The following is an 8807-nucleotide window of genomic DNA, read 5'->3' on the forward strand; positions in this document are numbered from 1 at the left end:
ACATCCCGTTGTTACGGAATCTGAAACTAGTACCTGGTGATTGAAATGTGGCATGGTCTTGTAAATACCAGGGGAAACAAAAGGAAATTAAATTCGTGGACGGCAAACTCACTTCTGATGCAACCCAGTGGATCAGAAGAAGCTACGTGTTCACAGGGCAACTCTAATAAATAGACGTTTGCTGGAACACAACCATTGTAAATTTCATTCATAATTTATCCCTGTTGTGTATTGCAAGCAGGAAGTTGGTGTAAGTAAAGTGTGATAAAAATAAGTGCGTTTGATTGTTGCTAGCAATAGAGGATTTTATTGCTGGTGTAAATAAGAATGCGACTAGCAGAGGATGGTTTCGATCCATCGACCTCTGGGTTATGGGCCCAGCACGCTTCCGCTGCGCCACTCTGCTTTCGGCTGGTGGGGGATCCCGGCTGGTGCTTAGGTTCCGATGCCTCACAGGCCTGTGTGTTAGCGAGACGAATGTCAGCATCCAGGCTGTGTTGTAAACTATAGCATGGCCCTCAAACCACCCAGAGACCCGGACCCCGCAGCACCCGTGTTTGCAGGCTCACTTGGCTGCACAATGTCACAAGGACACTCAGTATTACACCACCGACAATGGGACGGACACAAAAGGGCACAGAAAAAACCGGCAAGGGTCTTTCTGGCCATACAAAGGGAGGGACAGAGAAAGACACTGCGGAAAACAAAGAGAGAGAGAGAGACAGACAGACAGGCCGAATAACACGAAGCAGAGACAGAGACTGAGGGTAAACCGAGACTGCGAGAGAAACAGAGAGGGAGGTAGAAAGACAGGGAAACGGAGACTGAGATGAAGAGAGAGACATGCATGAAGGTGCGTTCTGCTGTGTAAACAAATTCCCTGTAGTGTAAAAATGTTCCCTGTTATATAAAATTGTTCCCTCTTGTGTAAAGATGGTCGCTGTTGTGTACAGATTCTCCCTGTTTTTTTAGAGGTTTTGTGTGCTTTGTAAAGATGTCCGCTATTGAGTAATGTGTTTCCTGTTGTGTAAAGGTACTCCGTGTTGTGTAACGGTGTTCCGTTTTGTGTGGAGGTATTCCCTGTCGTGTAAAGGCCAAGAGCATCATCTGGTGCTGGCGGCGCGGCGCTGCAGGAATGCGTTGAGAGTAAGGGGAAGGCCAAGGCTGCTGCAACTTTACAGCATTTGCAGCTTCTGTTGGTGCGAATAAAGTGTTTTGAAAGTTGTGTTGCAGGTTCTTGTGTTTATTGCAAGAAGGAAGTTGCTGTAAGTAAAGCATAAGGTGTGATAAAAAAATATGACGCATTGAGCCTGAAATTTTGCATAATTCTAAGAGGAGAGAACAATAGGAATAATGTGCCCTCCGAATCACATCTTCCTCAGACTAATGCTATGAAAAACACATCTGACTCTCATCCTGAAGTCAGGGTCCAGATCCCCTCCCCCACACTTTTCTTTTGCAGAATGCATCTTCTCTTAACCATGTCTTAATGTAACTTTTGCTGTCTGGATAGGTTAGAATGAAAAAAAGATACTCGTGTTAAATTAATCGGATTGCAGCACACGAGGTGCTGTTCAACCGGCAAGTTTGGAAGGGCGAACGGGGAAACGACGGAGAGATGGTGGGTGCACGAGTGACAGCAATGGTCGATAGATTGCAAGAAATGGAAGAAAGAAAAATGTAAAAGTGGTGCATATCTGAATAAGTGAGAGGCAGCAGGTGTGCAGACGAGTGAGTGAACGGCCTGAATTCAGTTGGTTGGGTGACGGTGTTTGTCGTGTCCGGTGCGGGGTTCAGGCCAATTGTGGACCAGTGGAAATTCTGCGAATCGGATCTGCCTGTATGTAGCAACTGAAGGAAAAGGTGACACAAAACCGGCATGCCTGCCCGGTTTACTGCTATTGGTGAAGCGACGAAATTTAGGAATGTCGCAATATCTGGCAGCGGTGGGATTCGAACCCACGCCCCCCGAAGAGACTGGAGCCTAAATCCAGCGCCTTAGACCGCTCGGCCACGCTACCACATCCCGTTGTTACGGAATCTGAAACTAGTACCTGGTGATTGAAATGTGGCATGGTCTTGTAAATACCAGGGGAAACAAAAGGAAATTAAATTCGTGGACGGCAAACTCACTTCTGATGCAACCCAGTGGATCAGAAGAAGCTACGTGTTCACAGGGCAACTCTAATAAATAGACGTTTGCTGGAACACAACCATTGTAAATTTCATTCATAATTTATCCCTGTTGTGTATTGCAAGCAGGAAGTTGGTGTAAGTAAAGTGTGATAAAAATAAGTGCGTTTGATTGTTGCTAGCAATAGAGGATTTTATTGCTGGTGTAAATAAGAATGCGACTAGCAGAGGATGGTTTCGATCCATCGACCTCTGGGTTATGGGCCCAGCACGCTTCCGCTGCGCCACTCTGCTTTCGGCTGGTGGGGGATCCCGGCTGGTGCTTAGGTTCCGATGCCTCACAGGCCTGTGTGTTAGCGAGACGAATGTCAGCATCCAGGCTGTGTTGTAAACTATAGCATGGCCCTCAAACCACCCAGAGACCCGGACCCCGCAGCACCCGTGTTTGCAGGCTCACTTGGCTGCACAATGTCACAAGGACACTCAGTATTACACCACCGACAATGGGACGGACACAAAAGGGCACAGAAAAAACCGGCAAGGGTCTTTCTGGCCATACAAAGGGAGGGACAGAGAAAGACACTGCGGAAAACAAAGAGAGAGAGAGAGACAGACAGACAGGCCGAATAACACGAAGCAGAGACAGAGACTGAGGGTAAACCGAGACTGCGAGAGAAACAGAGAGGGAGGTAGAAAGACAGGGAAACGGAGACTGAGATGAAGAGAGAGACATGCATGAAGGTGCGTTCTGCTGTGTAAACAAATTCCCTGTAGTGTAAAAATGTTCCCTGTTATATAAAATTGTTCCCTCTTGTGTAAAGATGGTCGCTGTTGTGTACAGATTCTCCCTGTTTTTTTAGAGGTTTTGTGTGCTTTGTAAAGATGTCCGCTATTGAGTAATGTGTTTCCTGTTGTGTAAAGGTACTCCGTGTTGTGTAACGGTGTTCCGTTTTGTGTGGAGGTATTCCCTGTCGTGTAAAGGCCAAGAGCATCATCTGGTGCTGGCGGCGCGGCGCTGCAGGAATGCGTTGAGAGTAAGGGGAAGGCCAAGGCTGCTGCAACTTTACAGCATTTGCAGCTTCTGTTGGTGCGAATAAAGTGTTTTGAAAGTTGTGTTGCAGGTTCTTGTGTTTATTGCAAGAAGGAAGTTGCTGTAAGTAAAGCATAAGGTGTGATAAAAAATATGACGCATTGAGCCTGAAATTTTGCATAATTCTAAGAGGAGAGAACAATAGGAATAATGTGCCCTCCGAATCACATCTTCCTCAGACTAATGCTATGAAAAACACATCTGACTCTCATCCTGAAGTCAGGGTCCAGATCCCCTCCCCCACACTTTTCTTTTGCAGAATGCATCTTCTCTTAACCATGTCTTAATGTAACTTTTGCTGTCTGGATAGGTTAGAATGAAAAAAAGATACTCGTGTTAAATTAATCGGATTGCAGCACACGAGGTGCTGTTCAACCGGCAAGTTTGGAAGGGCGAACGGGGAAACGACGGAGAGATGGTGGGTGCACGAGTGACAGCAATGGTCGATAGATTGCAAGAAATGGAAGAAAGAAAAATGTAAAAGTGGTGCATATCTGAATAAGTGAGAGGCAGCAGGTGTGCAGACGAGTGAGTGAACGGCCTGAATTCAGTTGGTTGGGTGACGGTGTTTGTCGTGTCCGGTGCGGGGTTCAGGCCAATTGTGGACCAGTGGAAATTCTGCGAATCGGATCTGCCTGTATGTAGCAACTGAAGGAAAAGGTGACACAAAACCGGCATGCCTGCCCGGTTTACTGCTATTGGTGAAGCGACGAAATTTAGGAATGTCGCAATATCTGGCAGCGGTGGGATTCGAACCCACGCCCCCCGAAGAGACTGGAGCCTAAATCCAGCGCCTTAGACCGCTCGGCCACGCTACCACATCCCGTTGTTACGGAATCTGAAACTAGTACCTGGTGATTGAAATGTGGCATGGTCTTGTAAATACCAGGGGAAACAAAAGGAAATTAAATTCGTGGACGGCAAACTCACTTCTGATGCAACCCAGTGGATCAGAAGAAGCTACGTGTTCACAGGGCAACTCTAATAAATAGACGTTTGCTGGAACACAACCATTGTAAATTTCATTCATAATTTATCCCTGTTGTGTATTGCAAGCAGGAAGTTGGTGTAAGTAAAGTGTGATAAAAATAAGTGCGTTTGATTGTTGCTAGCAATAGAGGATTTTATTGCTGGTGTAAATAAGAATGCGACTAGCAGAGGATGGTTTCGATCCATCGACCTCTGGGTTATGGGCCCAGCACGCTTCCGCTGCGCCACTCTGCTTTCGGCTGGTGGGGGATCCCGGCTGGTGCTTAGGTTCCGATGCCTCACAGGCCTGTGTGTTAGCGAGACGAATGTCAGCATCCAGGCTGTGTTGTAAACTATAGCATGGCCCTCAAACCACCCAGAGACCCGGACCCCGCAGCACCCGTGTTTGCAGGCTCACTTGGCTGCACAATGTCACAAGGACACTCAGTATTACACCACCGACAATGGGACGGACACAAAAGGGCACAGAAAAAACCGGCAAGGGTCTTTCTGGCCATACAAAGGGAGGGACAGAGAAAGACACTGCGGAAAACAAAGAGAGAGAGAGAGACAGACAGACAGGCCGAATAACACGAAGCAGAGACAGAGACTGAGGGTAAACCGAGACTGCGAGAGAAACAGAGAGGGAGGTAGAAAGACAGGGAAACGGAGACTGAGATGAAGAGAGAGACATGCATGAAGGTGCGTTCTGCTGTGTAAACAAATTCCCTGTAGTGTAAAAATGTTCCCTGTTATATAAAATTGTTCCCTCTTGTGTAAAGATGGTCGCTGTTGTGTACAGATTCTCCCTGTTTTTTTAGAGGTTTTGTGTGCTTTGTAAAGATGTCCGCTATTGAGTAATGTGTTTCCTGTTGTGTAAAGGTACTCCGTGTTGTGTAACGGTGTTCCGTTTTGTGTGGAGGTATTCCCTGTCGTGTAAAGGCCAAGAGCATCATCTGGTGCTGGCGGCGCGGCGCTGCAGGAATGCGTTGAGAGTAAGGGGAAGGCCAAGGCTGCTGCAACTTTACAGCATTTGCAGCTTCTGTTGGTGCGAATAAAGTGTTTTGAAAGTTGTGTTGCAGGTTCTTGTGTTTATTGCAAGAAGGAAGTTGCTGTAAGTAAAGCATAAGGTGTGATAAAAAATATGACGCATTGAGCCTGAAATTTTGCATAATTCTAAGAGGAGAGAACAATAGGAATAATGTGCCCTCCGAATCACATCTTCCTCAGACTAATGCTATGAAAAACACATCTGACTCTCATCCTGAAGTCAGGGTCCAGATCCCCTCCCCCACACTTTTCTTTTGCAGAATGCATCTTCTCTTAACCATGTCTTAATGTAACTTTTGCTGTCTGGATAGGTTAGAATGAAAAAAAGATACTCGTGTTAAATTAATCGGATTGCAGCACACGAGGTGCTGTTCAACCGGCAAGTTTGGAAGGGCGAACGGGGAAACGACGGAGAGATGGTGGGTGCACGAGTGACAGCAATGGTCGATAGATTGCAAGAAATGGAAGAAAGAAAAATGTAAAAGTGGTGCATATCTGAATAAGTGAGAGGCAGCAGGTGTGCAGACGAGTGAGTGAACGGCCTGAATTCAGTTGGTTGGGTGACGGTGTTTGTCGTGTCCGGTGCGGGGTTCAGGCCAATTGTGGACCAGTGGAAATTCTGCGAATCGGATCTGCCTGTATGTAGCAACTGAAGGAAAAGGTGACACAAAACCGGCATGCCTGCCCGGTTTACTGCTATTGGTGAAGCGACGAAATTTAGGAATGTCGCAATATCTGGCAGCGGTGGGATTCGAACCCACGCCCCCCGAAGAGACTGGAGCCTAAATCCAGCGCCTTAGACCGCTCGGCCACGCTACCACATCCCGTTGTTACGGAATCTGAAACTAGTACCTGGTGATTGAAATGTGGCATGGTCTTGTAAATACCAGGGGAAACAAAAGGAAATTAAATTCGTGGACGGCAAACTCACTTCTGATGCAACCCAGTGGATCAGAAGAAGCTACGTGTTCACAGGGCAACTCTAATAAATAGACGTTTGCTGGAACACAACCATTGTAAATTTCATTCATAATTTATCCCTGTTGTGTATTGCAAGCAGGAAGTTGGTGTAAGTAAAGTGTGATAAAAATAAGTGCGTTTGATTGTTGCTAGCAATAGAGGATTTTATTGCTGGTGTAAATAAGAATGCGACTAGCAGAGGATGGTTTCGATCCATCGACCTCTGGGTTATGGGCCCAGCACGCTTCCGCTGCGCCACTCTGCTTTCGGCTGGTGGGGGATCCCGGCTGGTGCTTAGGTTCCGATGCCTCACAGGCCTGTGTGTTAGCGAGACGAATGTCAGCATCCAGGCTGTGTTGTAAACTATAGCATGGCCCTCAAACCACCCAGAGACCCGGACCCCGCAGCACCCGTGTTTGCAGGCTCACTTGGCTGCACAATGTCACAAGGACACTCAGTATTACACCACCGACAATGGGACGGACACAAAAGGGCACAGAAAAAACCGGCAAGGGTCTTTCTGGCCATACAAAGGGAGGGACAGAGAAAGACACTGCGGAAAACAAAGAGAGAGAGAGAGACAGACAGACAGGCCGAATAACACGAAGCAGAGACAGAGACTGAGGGTAAACCGAGACTGCGAGAGAAACAGAGAGGGAGGTAGAAAGACAGGGAAACGGAGACTGAGATGAAGAGAGAGACATGCATGAAGGTGCGTTCTGCTGTGTAAACAAATTCCCTGTAGTGTAAAAATGTTCCCTGTTATATAAAATTGTTCCCTCTTGTGTAAAGATGGTCGCTGTTGTGTACAGATTCTCCCTGTTTTTTTAGAGGTTTTGTGTGCTTTGTAAAGATGTCCGCTATTGAGTAATGTGTTTCCTGTTGTGTAAAGGTACTCCGTGTTGTGTAACGGTGTTCCGTTTTGTGTGGAGGTATTCCCTGTCGTGTAAAGGCCAAGAGCATCATCTGGTGCTGGCGGCGCGGCGCTGCAGGAATGCGTTGAGAGTAAGGGGAAGGCCAAGGCTGCTGCAACTTTACAGCATTTGCAGCTTCTGTTGGTGCGAATAAAGTGTTTTGAAAGTTGTGTTGCAGGTTCTTGTGTTTATTGCAAGAAGGAAGTTGCTGTAAGTAAAGCATAAGGTGTGATAAAAAATATGACGCATTGAGCCTGAAATTTTGCATAATTCTAAGAGGAGAGAACAATAGGAATAATGTGCCCTCCGAATCACATCTTCCTCAGACTAATGCTATGAAAAACACATCTGACTCTCATCCTGAAGTCAGGGTCCAGATCCCCTCCCCCACACTTTTCTTTTGCAGAATGCATCTTCTCTTAACCATGTCTTAATGTAACTTTTGCTGTCTGGATAGGTTAGAATGAAAAAAAGATACTCGTGTTAAATTAATCGGATTGCAGCACACGAGGTGCTGTTCAACCGGCAAGTTTGGAAGGGCGAACGGGGAAACGACGGAGAGATGGTGGGTGCACGAGTGACAGCAATGGTCGATAGATTGCAAGAAATGGAAGAAAGAAAAATGTAAAAGTGGTGCATATCTGAATAAGTGAGAGGCAGCAGGTGTGCAGACGAGTGAGTGAACGGCCTGAATTCAGTTGGTTGGGTGACGGTGTTTGTCGTGTCCGGTGCGGGGTTCAGGCCAATTGTGGACCAGTGGAAATTCTGCGAATCGGATCTGCCTGTATGTAGCAACTGAAGGAAAAGGTGACACAAAACCGGCATGCCTGCCCGGTTTACTGCTATTGGTGAAGCGACGAAATTTAGGAATGTCGCAATATCTGGCAGCGGTGGGATTCGAACCCACGCCCCCCGAAGAGACTGGAGCCTAAATCCAGCGCCTTAGACCGCTCGGCCACGCTACCACATCCCGTTGTTACGGAATCTGAAACTAGTACCTGGTGATTGAAATGTGGCATGGTCTTGTAAATACCAGGGGAAACAAAAGGAAATTAAATTCGTGGACGGCAAACTCACTTCTGATGCAACCCAGTGGATCAGAAGAAGCTACGTGTTCACAGGGCAACTCTAATAAATAGACGTTTGCTGGAACACAACCATTGTAAATTTCATTCATAATTTATCCCTGTTGTGTATTGCAAGCAGGAAGTTGGTGTAAGTAAAGTGTGATAAAAATAAGTGCGTTTGATTGTTGCTAGCAATAGAGGATTTTATTGCTGGTGTAAATAAGAATGCGACTAGCAGAGGATGGTTTCGATCCATCGACCTCTGGGTTATGGGCCCAGCACGCTTCCGCTGCGCCACTCTGCTTTCGGCTGGTGGGGGATCCCGGCTGGTGCTTAGGTTCCGATGCCTCACAGGCCTGTGTGTTAGCGAGACGAATGTCAGCATCCAGGCTGTGTTGTAAACTATAGCATGGCCCTCAAACCACCCAGAGACCCGGACCCCGCAGCACCCGTGTTTGCAGGCTCACTTGGCTGCACAATGTCACAAGGACACTCAGTATTACACCACCGACAATGGGACGGACACAAAAGGGCACAGAAAAAACCGGCAAGGGTCTTTCTGGCCATACAAAGGGAGGGACAGAGAAAGACACTGCGGAAAACAAAGAGAGAGAGAGAGACAGA

The 8807-nt window shown here is 47.1% G+C and overlaps 4 non-coding genes across 4 annotated transcripts; all 4 read right to left on the minus strand.

The window, feature by feature from the left end:
- Positions 1-1938: 1938 nt before the first annotated feature.
- trnal-uag (transfer RNA leucine (anticodon UAG)) lies at positions 1939-2021 on the minus strand. Its single transcript has one exon. It is a non-coding gene; the product is annotated as a tRNA-Leu (tRNA).
- A 1937-nt stretch (positions 2022-3958) lies between these two features.
- On the minus strand, positions 3959-4041 carry trnal-uag (transfer RNA leucine (anticodon UAG)). The gene has a single exon. It is a non-coding gene; the product is annotated as a tRNA-Leu (tRNA).
- Positions 4042-5978: 1937 nt separating this feature from the next.
- trnal-uag (transfer RNA leucine (anticodon UAG)) lies at positions 5979-6061 on the minus strand. The gene has a single exon. It is a non-coding gene; the product is annotated as a tRNA-Leu (tRNA).
- Positions 6062-7998: 1937 nt separating this feature from the next.
- Positions 7999-8081, minus strand: trnal-uag (transfer RNA leucine (anticodon UAG)). Its single transcript has one exon. It is a non-coding gene; the product is annotated as a tRNA-Leu (tRNA).
- Positions 8082-8807: the final 726 nt, after the last annotated feature.

Source organism: Somniosus microcephalus, unplaced genomic scaffold, assembly GCF_052327205.1.
Source record: "Somniosus microcephalus isolate GS21.2 unplaced genomic scaffold, FLI_Smic_1.0 scaffold1846, whole genome shotgun sequence".
Classification (NCBI taxonomy): Eukaryota; Metazoa; Chordata; class Chondrichthyes; order Squaliformes; family Somniosidae; genus Somniosus; species Somniosus microcephalus.